The sequence below is a fragment of the Anneissia japonica genome, unplaced genomic scaffold (genome assembly GCF_011630105.1).
Source record: "Anneissia japonica isolate Jap-2015-1 unplaced genomic scaffold, ASM1163010v1 scaffold288094_len592898_cov174, whole genome shotgun sequence".
NCBI classification, from domain to species: domain Eukaryota; kingdom Metazoa; phylum Echinodermata; class Crinoidea; order Comatulida; family Comatulidae; genus Anneissia; species Anneissia japonica.
This window is the reverse complement of record NW_022737020.1, coordinates 192,364-205,795: the sequence shown is the minus strand read 5'-3', so window position 1 is coordinate 205,795 and position 13,432 is coordinate 192,364.

Here is a 13,432-nt window from a genome sequence, read left to right as displayed (position 1 = left end):
CCTTTTGACCTCCTGAATTCTGCAATGAGATTTTCGGGTCGATTCAGCCGAGACGGCCCGAGTGGAGTTTCATGTAAATGTTTCGTACGGAAAAAAAAATCGCTACCGGGGTTCAACGGTACGGTAAGATGGGTACATTTACCGTTAGTTCCCATTCAGGCCCATAAGCCCTTAAAGCGCTCGTTAATTATCATCATCAATTAATTAATTAATTAACAATAATTAAAAAAATTCGTATGTGCAGTAATGTGTGCATGTATTTTCACTAAATATTCAAGAAGACATCAAAAAATGTCATGTCACTAAAAAAATTTCAAAGATGAAATTTGAAAATGGGGGTCTGAATGAGTTAACTGTACTGGAATCTCCAGTCCATAAATTTTTTCTTAATCAGTGAAAACTATTAAAAATCACCGTTGTTGCAGCCTACTATTTAATACCTCCCCTTATAATAAAAATAATAATATTAATATACATAAATATATAAATAACAACTAATTATATAATGTATAATAATAATACAAGCTATAAATATACTGTATAGGCCCCTAATAATAACAATAGTATTATAATAATGATGATGATGATAATAATAATAATAATGATAATAATAATAATGATAATAATAATAATAATAATAATATTATTATTATTATTATTATTATTCATAATAATAATAATAATAATAATAATAATAATAATAATAATAATAATAATAATAATAATAATAATAATAATAATAATAAGAATAATAATAAGAATAATAATGTATATTTTATTATAATTCAGATTTGGGGGTGGGGGCGTCCCTGGGCTCCCTCTTTACAAAGTTAAAAAAATATGACAAGAAAGAAAGAAAAAGAAATAATTGATCGCCCATCAAAACGCATCAGAGGTTATTTTCGGACGCCTAGAAAACAAAAATTTTGCTGGGTAGTTTTGTCTCGATCGGCCTCAATTTCGGCACCCTCCCCCATTTAAGTCCCTCCACAATTACAGCACACGGAATAGTTCAGATATTTAATTACCAACCTAAAACTAATTACATTCAGCATAATATTCGATTTTCAGGTCCCAAACTTTTGACCTTTACCATCTTATTTAGTAAAATGCCAATTCCAATAAATGTTTTTCTAACCAGCTTAAAATACTGACTGTATAAGGTTATCAATTATATTCATTTCTTATCGCTCCAATTATCTTTGCCACCTCGGTTAGCCGGTCTGAATTTTATTTGTTTTTGCGTACCTGGTTTTCTGTTGATTTGTGTCTTGTTTCGTCCTGTTCTGCCCGTTTTTTTTCCCCCTTTATTTTTCAGGCTGTTTCAAACACAAGATTTGTTTTCTTATCTTCTCGGGTCATTGCCTTCTTTATTTTTGTTTGTTTTGCATATCTTACAAGTTAATATTATATTATAAAAAAATATCATTTTCTGTTTTATGTTTTGAGAAAAGGAAGTAAATATATTTTACATAGAATTGAATTTATTACAACATACTGGCTATGTAAGGCTAGAACACGAAAGAGGGCGACAGACTGTTTTAACTGTTTGTCAAGTTCGTATCATCCACACTTTGAATCACCTAGTTTAGGTGACGGTTATTTAAATGTTTGGTTTATAAACAAATATTGAATTTCAGGCCCGTAGCCAGGTCATTTCAAGGGGGGTTCTCTGGGCGTAGGGTCCAGGGGCCTGCCTAATGGCCACGGTGGGGTCGGGGGCGAAGGCCCCAAAGCCAGAGCATTTTTTTATGTTTAATGGGTGTATATCATGTTTTAAAAGCAGTTATGTTTTGAAAAAGATCTATGTAATAAAAAGGTGGTAATATAATAAAATTAGAAAATATTTTCTGAGAATAGGCATGTTTAAATAACACCGAAAGACCCCTCATCGCATAATCAATATCATACTGAACACATTTATTATTATTATAAAAAAAAGCTATACTATTCCTCTTCTTCCTCCTCTTTCTATTATTCTTCTTCTACTACTTCTTCTTGACTCCCATTTTGTACACTGAAAATAATAGTGCTATTTTACTACATGGCTAAAAAAGGTACAAATCTTGTCATTACTACTGACAGGGCCATCGTTAGATTAAGTCAGAGCCCAAAATATACCATCATATTCAATACGTTATCTGACATCTGACAACTTTAATACAGTTATTTGTTATATACTAGGCCTAATTCGAAATTATTATTTTAAGACTTTAACATAATACATGCTGATTAATAATAGCTGAGATTTGATGCACATTTTAGAATTAATAATCGGTTTTTAGTATATCTTCCTGAATATTTATTGTCTACCAAATGAAATATGAATTATATGCATCTTTAGAAATACAATTTCTACAATATTAATCTCGTTTTGGATGAATTCAAGATTATGCTCAAAAACCGATTAAAAAGTCTAAGGATAGAAAACACAAACATGGACATTGATACCGAATGCAACCACATAACAAACGTGTTGAAGGAAGAAGCAATGAATCTTGCACATCACAAAAAATAACTTATCACAAATCTGAAGAGAATAAAAAAATAGAGATCTTAGACAAACGAAGGAAAAAACTTAGAGAAATCGAAGACAAAACATTAGTTGAAAAAATAGAATACGCAGAAACTATAAAGACAGTGAGGAAAAAACGAAAACAACGAACCAGAAAGAGAAAACATAAAATAGTCATAGAAATTCTAGAAAGTGGAAGAGGCCCCAAAAACATAAATAAGTTAAACAACAAAAAATCAAGAATCAACCAACTCAAACGGAAAGATGGAAGTATAACATCAGATAGATCAGCAATACTAGAAATCTGTTCGGACTTCTACACAGATCTTTACGCTTCAACAAAGACAGTAAAAAAGAAGAGCGAAACTGAAACAAATACACTACCAAATATAATACCATCAGAAGTGGAAGATGCCATCAGAAAAATGAAGAAAAACAAAGCACCAGGACAGGACAATTTGACAAGTGACCTCATTAAACTAGGAGGGGAGGAAATAGTTAAGCAACTAACAAAGATGTACAAATAATATTACACGAAAAGAAAATCCCAATCACATGGAAAGAAGCAAAAGTAATTCTACTACACAAGAAAGATGACAAGACAGATATAAAAACTATAGACCAATCAGCCTTCTCTTTAATAATCTCTAAGATATTTGCCAGAATAATTCAAAATAGACTAAAGAATATATTGGATCAACAACAACCAAGAGAACAAGCCGGCTTCAAGGGAGGCTTTTCCACAACAGATCATCTACAAACAGTAAACCAGCTCATAGAAAAAACAAATGAATTTCAACTCAATTTGTGTTTGGGATTCATAGACTACCAAAAAGCTTTTGACAGCATTAAACATAGGGATATGTTTGCTGCACTACGTAACATGGGAATCGATGAGGGTTACATACAAATAATAGAAGAAATTTACACGAATGCAAACGCAAGAATTCACATAGATAATGACATATCAAAAAAAGTGCAGATAAGAAAAGGTGTTAGACAAGGAGACTCATTGTCCCCCAAGATATTCACAGTCACACTGGAAGAGGTATTTAAGAAATCAAACCTAGAAGATAAGGGGATTAACATAGATGGAGAACAACTCACAGATTTAAGATTTGCAGACGATGTAATACTTATCACAACATCAGTCAAGGATCTAGAACACCAGCTACGGATTTTAAATAAAGAAAGCAAAAAGGTTGGTCTACAAATGCACACGGGAAAGACTAAATAAATGACGAACTATAAATCACCAGATAAAATAACAATTGAAAATCATCAGATAGAAAGAGTCGACAAATACACATATCTTGGACAATCGTTGAAAATGAAAGATACCATGAAAGAAAAAGTACCTATTCGGATAAAGGAAGATTGGAAATGCTTTGGAAGATATAAGGATATATTAACTAACAAAGAAATACCAACTTCCTTAAAAAGAAAAATCTTCAACCAATGCATCCTGACCAAAATGACATATGGCGCAGAGGTATGGTCAACTACAAAAGAAATGGAACAGAAACTAATAACTACACAAAGAGCAATGGAGAGAAGAATGCTGAACATATCACTACGTGATAAAGTGAGACACGCCATCATTAGAAATCAAACAAAAGTAGAGACATCATAGAGAAGATCAAGGAAATGAAGTGGAGATGGGCTGGACACATATCAAGAGTTCAAGACAACAGATGGACCAAGAGACTAACGGAATGGCAACCACGGACAGGAAAGAGAAGGAGAGGAAGGCAGATAAGAAGATGGAAAGACGAACTAACCTCATATATGGGAACAACATCATGGAATAGATCGGCAGAAGACAGAAAGAAATGGAAATTGCTTCAGGAGGGCATCATTCAGCAGTGGATAAACGTAGCCTAGATGATGAATCTCGTCTTTATATGGATAAATGTTCGATAAATTCTATCTTTCATAAAAAAAAAACAAAAAAAAAAACAAAAAAAAAACGAAATTCAGCGCGTCTATTTCCATTCTAATCAATGGCGTTTGCAAACGTGCACTGACGTCAATGTCGAATTCCGGACTTTCGACGGTAAGCTGGCCTGCCTGCCCCGGTCCCATCCCAGGCCAACCAATAATAATTATTAAACAAAAGGTGTTGCCTACACTAGTCGGGGTATAATTCTGTCTCTAAATGACCGAGGAGCGAACCTAGCTAGTAAACATCTAGGCTAGGCTAATTGATTTTGAAATCAATTAGTTTTCTTCTTTGCAACAGCGGACGAAAAAAGTCAGTTATTCTACGACGTTTCATGGTTCTTTAAACACTTATTTTGACGCACTCCGTTCTGTAGTGCGTGTCTGCTGTTGAAAACAAACTTCCTAGCCTAATTTTGTGACTGGCTATGATGACTGCGATGGACCATGTTGATTTATTAATAATATTTTGTTTGGGATGGAAAAAAAGAGTCAATATCCCCAAAATGCTCCATCAGCACATAGTTTAGTGTGCGCTATGAACAGTATGGCTATGGAATTTACTAACCACACAATCCACAGTCAGGTAATAATTAAGTCGCAAAACTTTATCTGCATTTGGTGGATTAAGTCTCAAAACTTTAGCTTCGTTTGGTGGCACCATTTACTCTAGGTAGACGGCGACCGGTTTCGTTAACGGTTGGTACATTTCTTACAAACATTCAGCCAACAAAGGCCAGTGAAAGTTGACACGGCAGCCGGGTTTTTATCGATGTTTGCCATCCTTATTTGTGCAATCGTAAAGTCATGGGGTCATGGTTTGCTGGAGTTGCGTTCAATTTAAATCTCCGAACTTCTGAAGCTGAGATTCTATAAATGTAGGCTTGTATCGCAGGCTACAATTTAAAAACGGGTTACCAAATAATTAGGTGCTAAATTTTGACTTAATGCTAGGTAAGTTAAAAACAGACATTCCTTCCGAGTGGGACTCATTCAAAAATTCGATGGGGTTCGCTAGAAAACAGGGGGGCTCGCTAGAATAGGGGGTTCGCCCGAACCATAAAACCCCCCTGCCCTGGCTACGGGCCTGTAATTTAGAATGAAAATATGCAATAATAAGCAAGGCACATGTCATAGAACCACAGGTGACTGGACGCTTAAACCACCATTCCATTGTGGTCAAGTTGTGCTGACGTTCGCCATGTCGCCATGTTTGTGGAAGGTCACAGGCTCGAGTCTCGGTTGATTTTTTTTCTTTCTTTGTCAGATTCCCCTTTTGTTACCTTTCTATTGTCTTTTCTACATGATTTATATAAAAATGTTTATATGTTTCTGTTTTACTGTCAGTGTCAATGGTCATATATATATTTATATAGCGCCTTCCACAGAAAAAACCGCCTCAAGGCATCTATATGTGTTCTAAATAGGAACACTTGATAGGATTGTGCTTTAAAGTAGCAGCTGGACTTACTCTTATATCTTAACTTTAGTATGGTTTGGATTTAGAGTAGGAATTATATGTTTTGATCTTAGATTCAGCAGAGTACAGTATTATTTAATCATAAATTGTATAGGAACAGTTGCGTATCTAGAAGTAACAGGGGGATGATGTGTGGACGCAAAGGTGCAGGGGGGGGGGGCTCAATGATTTTTTTTTCTGTGGGCGTTAATTTGCAAAATAATCTGATAGGCCTATTCAATGATTTTAACTACTTGAGCTGACTTTTTTGCTTCCAATGGGAAGGGGGCGTAAGTGTTTTTGAAGAGTGTCCCACTCCTCCCCCACACACACCCTTGACATGCCACTGTAAAGAGACCATTACAAATTTGATATTTATTTATATTTTAGTTCAGCTCTTATTAAGTCACATTTTAAATGATATTGATAAATGCTATGAACCAGAAAATGTACACACTGCAATCACCACTAGGACTACTAATTAATGGCTTATGGATATGAAAAATGAATATAGCAGCCATTTTAGATGACTTTTTACGCCGTGGTGACGCTGGTAGGGTCAATTTTCGTCGGAAGGTATCAAGATGACAAACAGTTTCATTGAACTAAATTCTTGCTTATGTTAACCACATCATTTTCAACTAGTTTTCAACTGTCATTTTATCTTTTTTTCGGTGATATTCCTATTCTCAATAATCTATAAAACACCCACATAACAATGTCACGTTAGATCGATCGGTGGGGACGCCGTGGCGACGCTGGTAATGTGTCGGAAGCCAGTGGCGTAGGTTATGGACAGTGCAGTCAGCTGTCTCTTATACACATCTAGATGTGTATAAGAGACAGATATATATATATATATTCTAGGATTTATATTGCAATTATTTTGTTAAAACCTAATTTTCGGCAGCGGCCATTTTAAAATTCAAAATGGATGCCCTAAATATTAATAAAGAAAACTGGCACTCATTTTTTTTTTAATCAATGATTTTTTTTCTTATCCCCTATTTGGCGAGGCGTAACAAATTCAAGAAGGTGTATTGTGAGGTATATTTGGTATACCAAAACGGACTTTGGTCATGTTCCAACTCCAGAGCTATAATCAGTGGCGGATCCAGTAAACGGAAAGCTGAATATTCATAGATTCCCATTGAATGAAAAACAAAATTCACCATCAAAACACTAATTTCAATATGAATTAAATGAACAAAATTAAATTAAATTAAATTGGTTCGTGTGGGAATCGAACACACAACCTCCAGGTTTGCTATTCATTATTCACCATCAACTAAACTGCCTTAAAAAAATGGTTCGTGTGGGAATTGAACACACGACTACCAGGTTTGCTATTGATTATCCACCTTCAACCTTAAAAAAAAAAATAAAAAAAATTGGTTCGTGTGGGAATCGAACACACAACCGCCAGGTTTGCTATCATTATACACCATCAACTAAACTGCCTTAAAAAAAATAAATAAAAAAACTGGCTCGTGTGGGAATCGAACCCACGACCTTAAAAAAAAAATAAAATAAAAAAAAAATTAAAAAAAAAACTTGCCCCGTGTGGGAATCGAACCCACGATCGCCGAGTTTACTACTCCTGATCCAGCATGACTAAACGGAGGGAGGTAAACCGCGGCCCCTAAACCATAAATGCGATAAACCTAGCACCACACCAAGTACCAGTTAGTCAACTCTGATCCTACTAGAAAAAAATCTTTGTATATATACACTCCAGGTTAATATTACGCATGGTCATGGTGTCAAAAAAATGGGCCGTGGGCCAAGAGGGTTTATTTTTTGTCTAAAAATGTATAATTAAATTTATAATCGATTTATAATTGTTACCATCTCCATAACTTACACACTTTTTTTAAATAGACAAAAATGTTTTAAAAATTCATTATGCAAATTAGAAAAAAAATAGACCAATCACGTTACGGGATTGAATGTATTGCACTCGTTGATGACGTCGCGAATTGCGAAATAACAACAAACAAGAACCTTTCACGTCCCAGCCTGGGAACCAGGCAATTCGAGCGGATACCACTTCGAGCGAAGGCCAATTCGATCGAATTCGAGCGGATTTTTTTTCGAGCGGATGCTAGTTCGAGCTGAAGAACATCCACTTGTGCGAACAACAACCTGTGCGAGTTATATACGAATTACTTTAAAATTTCTATTATTTCTATTTTTGTATAAGCCATGCTTTGCCTTGGAGGCAGGGGAAAGCCCCAGTCGGTTCCGGGGAAGACGGAGAATACGCCTATAGCCTTATGTATAAGAAGTCGTATTTAATGTATTTTTAGGTTAACAAATAATAAAGTTCTATTTGTTCTGAGTGTATATGGTAAGTTAATCCTATTGGGAATAGGAATTTCCTTTATAGCCTGCCATCTCTATCTTAAAGTAAATAAATAAATAAACAAACAAACATACCCACATTCATAAAAATAATGATATATCTTAAATTATACTAACTTAGTCAATGTTATCCTTTAAAAAAATAATTTAAATTCCTATGATGATTAACAATTACACAATCAAAGTTGCTCCCATGTACAAATATAGGCCTAAATCGTAAATCTACAAATACAATTACAAAATTATATCATTCAATTACAAATGTAGTTTGCTTTTTTTAAATACAAAACCCCAATCGGTGGCGGATCTGGGGGGGGGGGGAGTGGTGAATACGGTGGCTAGCCACCACCCCCCCCCCTTTGTTTACCGTGAACAAAAAATAATGGTCACTCGTCTTGTGTGTGTGCTTCTCGTGCACTCTAGTATAACATGCACTTTCTTTTTTAAGCATTTAAATTTGTTGCTTGAAGTTTTCTCAGGGCATTGCCGATTTAATTACCAAATTGGGGGACTTCGTCTTCGCTTCGCATCGTTAAAAGCTATATTAAGTATTAGCACATTACAGTGGCGGATGGGGGGGTTCAGGGGGTTCGGACGAACCCCACTCTGTGAAGAAACGTAACAAAATACTATGGGTCCTGGCTTACAAACTTCATGCTAACGCGGGTCCAGACCTTCGCCCACTGCGCCCAGGCGAAGGTCAGGGTGAGAATTCAAAATAAAATGTTGACCATTTTTTCCAACAATCATACTTACTTTTCTTGACACTTATTTTGAACATTACCATTAGGAAAATGTTTAAATCCACACTATCCTATACATTACACTTTTAAACTGATTGTACTGTAGGCCCTACCAGAAAGAGAGAGAGAGAGGTATATTTCCAATACATTATGGTCTTCCACTTCTATAGCGCATGATACAGTGCATAGCAAACGTTATGTAACTACTAATAATACTTAGGTCCAGTGGCGTAGGTTATGGACAGTGCAGTCAGTGCACAACACTGGGGCCCGGGGTCTAATGATCTAAAAATATAACTTTAAAAAAATCCTATTTAAACTTTAAAAGGACCCTTCAATAATTAATAGGTTTTAGATGCTATATATTTTTTATTATATTCATTACAATTTACCTATTACCTATTTCCCAAACGTTGCAAGTTAAAAAACAACAAAACAAGCCCTTACGTATACGATGCACTACTTTTTTGAAATCACATTTCTAAAGCAATAAAATACCGTCACCCACATTTGTGTTTGTGCTGTGGTATTAAAGTTGGTTGAACTATTATTGTGTACGTTTTTAAACACTTCAAATCATCATAACCTCATGAATACATTTTACATTCAATTCACTGCAAGTAGGTCGATGACTGTTCTATTATTGAATGGTAAATGTTATTTTCGTGACGATAGACAATACCTGGATTTGTGTCAGGACAATCAATTAGGGGGCCTATATGTATTTTGCCCAACCTGTCGTGAAAATATATTGAATACTCAGTGCGTGATTCAATATACATTTTTAAATCACATTTCTAACGCAATAAAATATCGTCACGCACATTTGTATATGTGGTATGACTGTGTCCCACTATAGCCAATTTGGCAACCACTGGACACAATGAAAAGAATAGGATTTTTTTTTAAAATATTAAACAAGATATTTCACTGTGTCCCACTATAGCCAATTTAAGGCACATAGGAAAATAATTATTAGATCACTAAAAACAGGTTTAATTTTTATTGTTTTTTTTTTTTAAAGAAAACGTATTTCCAATCACAAAATTACATTGGTTTTTTATGCTGTTAAAAAAATGATGCAGCCAACATTTTTTAAAATTTCCGCATCAATATTTCCCAATTTTGTTGACGCGGGCTGGAGTGATGATCTAATAATTTTTTTGTATAGGCATAATTATGATCTGTTCATTGTGCGTTCGATTTTGATAATGATAGAAATGATAGGAACACTGTATGATCAATGTGCGCCAAAATAAATAGATGATTAACATAAAAAGTATGATGCCGTTTATTTGTACAATACTGCTATTGTTTCTAAAGTTTGGTGGAGTAATGTAGTTCATGTGGTTATCATTGGAAAGTTATTGATCTATTAGTAAATTTTATAATCTGGTTGTTGTACGCATATAGACATAGTTTTTACATTTTTCATTTTATTTCTTTATTCATGTTCTTTGCAATTCATTACAAAGTAAACTCAACCATACATATTCAAAACAGAGCGACGAAAAGGACCTCCACGAAACTCTTAGGAGCTTTTAAAATGGAGACTCGGTGTTAAAATTAAAGTTTGTTTAGACATAAAGACAGTATATAACTGCCTAACTACAAAGATACACCCTCTCTCACCACAACAGTCATATTTGATCTTTGCAATTCATGACAAAGTAAACTCAACCATACATATATTCAAAAACAGAGCGACGAAAAGGACCTCCACGAAACTCTTAGGAGCTTTTAAAATGGAGACTCGGTGTTAAAATTAAAGTTTGTTTAGACATAAAGACAGTATATAACTGCCTAAATACAAAGATACACCCCTCTCACCCCAACAGTCATATTTATTTGATTTACATTTATTTTGAACCTTGCCATTAGGACATTGTTTAAATCCACACTAGCCTATATTTTACACTGATTGTACTGTCGGCAATACCAGAGACGTTCATTCCAATTACATTATGGTCTTCCATTTCTATAGCGCATAATACACAGTGCATGACAAACGTCACATAACCACTACTAATTCCACCTAAATTCGGAGTCGCTCGCTCAGTCTTACATGTGTAATTGTTCGTATTGACACTGTGTTTTTAGCATTGTTTTAAAGTAATAACCTGTCAGACATTTACATGAACAACAAAACGAATGGAAATATATTTGTCTTAACTATTGTTTTCAGCAAAGTGGCATATCCATATTTTGAAGAAGGGGGTGCTGATGTAATGAGAGTCCACATCACGTCAGTACCATCGTGGTTGGCGGTGACGCAAACATTTCAGTATTTTATACCACTGGATGCCCCAAAATGGAACTTACCTTACCTATTAAATAATAATGTTTTTGACAAATTGAGTAAAAAAAAAACCCAATTAATTAATTAGGTACCGTACCCGAAAATGAAATTTAAGTACTTACTATTCTAAAAACTACCATACTCACCTGAGCCCCAATTCAACTAAGCCCCACTATGGTTGGTACTGGGGTGAGAACATTTTAAGAAGTTGAGACTCGTTAGATGCACAAAAAAGCACTTGAATACTACAAAATTTACGATATCTGAGCCCCACCATGGATTTGGGGCGCAGATAAGTAAATTGCAATTTGAAACTTTATAGATGCCCCAAAACAACACTCGGATATTTAAAATTTATGAGAATTTTAATCCATCTATCTCAGCCCACCATGGTTGAGGCTGAGGTAAAACAATTTTAAGAATTAGGGACTTTAAATGCAGGAAAATGGCAAATACATAAAAACAACAAAAATTACTATATCCACAAAGGCCTATCCCCATCATGGAGGTGAGATAATGTTAAAAATTGGGGAATTTTGATGCCGCAAAATGGCAATGTCATACATAAAAACTAGGAAAATTACTATATCCACCTGAGCCCCGTGATGTTTTTGGCTGCATGAGATAAAGTTGGAGAATGGCACTTTAATACTTAAAATTTATGTTAGTTATTCATTTGAATAGTGGATGTCAACGGGACGCAACTGCCAAAAAACTTGGCAGCGAAAGGACGCTACCAATAAACAATCAACAAACTACCGGGTTTCTGGGTTGATTTCCAAGGTACTACATGGCTCAACTATTTTTGACTTTAGGGTTAATTGGTAAAAATCGCACACAAATCATACGACGTCACTGACAACGCTGGGGACGGCAATTCGATTTTGGGATTAATTTTCCGAATAAAGTTATACTAAATAACTTCTAATGACAACTTATTGTCTTCAGTTGTCTTTGTTGGTCATTCAACTGTCATTTTATCTATTTTTTCGGTGATAGTTTCGTCGGAAGGTATCAAGATGATAAACAAGTTTCATTAGACTAAATTCTTGCTTATGCCACTGCGGTGGGGTTCCAGGCAGCCACGGATATTTGACGAATTATGGCGAATTTTTATTACTTTTTTGATAGGCATCGAGCTACTATAATATGACTTCATGTGGGCTATGTTTTCTAATGTCGAAATCAGCTACCAAAACCAGAAAATTTTGAATAAAACAAGAAACAAAGAGTTTGCAAAGTAACCATCTAATTTCCTTACAAATCCTCTTTCTTTAAAGTGAAATTCTACATTATGGAAATTTTGCACGAAATCTGTCAACCACGATGTCAAGGTCGAGGTTACTTCCACTATCGAGATGTATTCCAAGCATCATGAGGCTATCCAAACGAGAATTTGTCATAACAGAACGCAAAATATTTTAAATTAGTGTCATTGAACTATTATTATTATTAGTATTAATATTATTATTATTATTATTATTTATTATTTATTATTATTATTACTATTATTAAAATTAATATTATTATTATTATTATTATTATTATTATTATTATTATTGGCGCCACCACTGGATTCTGCTGTATATCTTGCTTTCCTTGCTTTGCCATTTTCGATAGGTGAATAGGACCTAATTGTAACTTTAGAGCACTGGTGAATATTTATTACTTTGTAATTTGCATAACGAATTATTTATAAACCATGCTTCCTACGATGTCATTATTTAGATGTAATGGTACTCGACTTCAACGGTCATTTAGGCCATAATTGGAAGTAAAAACCATTATTTAGATATAACGACCTAGACACGATAACACGTGTGCATTACATATAATGAGTGTGAAGTCCAAGCATTATGGTTTTGCGACAGCTATTATTTATTTATAATGAAATGTAAAAGCAGTTATTTATAAATAATGAGTTTTAAGTCAATTCGTTATCTGTCTCTTATACACATCTAGATGTGTATAAGAGACAGCATTTTACATTCAATTCACTGCAAGTAGGTCGATAACTGTTCTATTATTGAATGGTAAATGTTATTTTCGTGACGATAGACAATACCTGGATTTGCGTCAGGAGAATCAATTAGGGGGCCTATATGTATTTT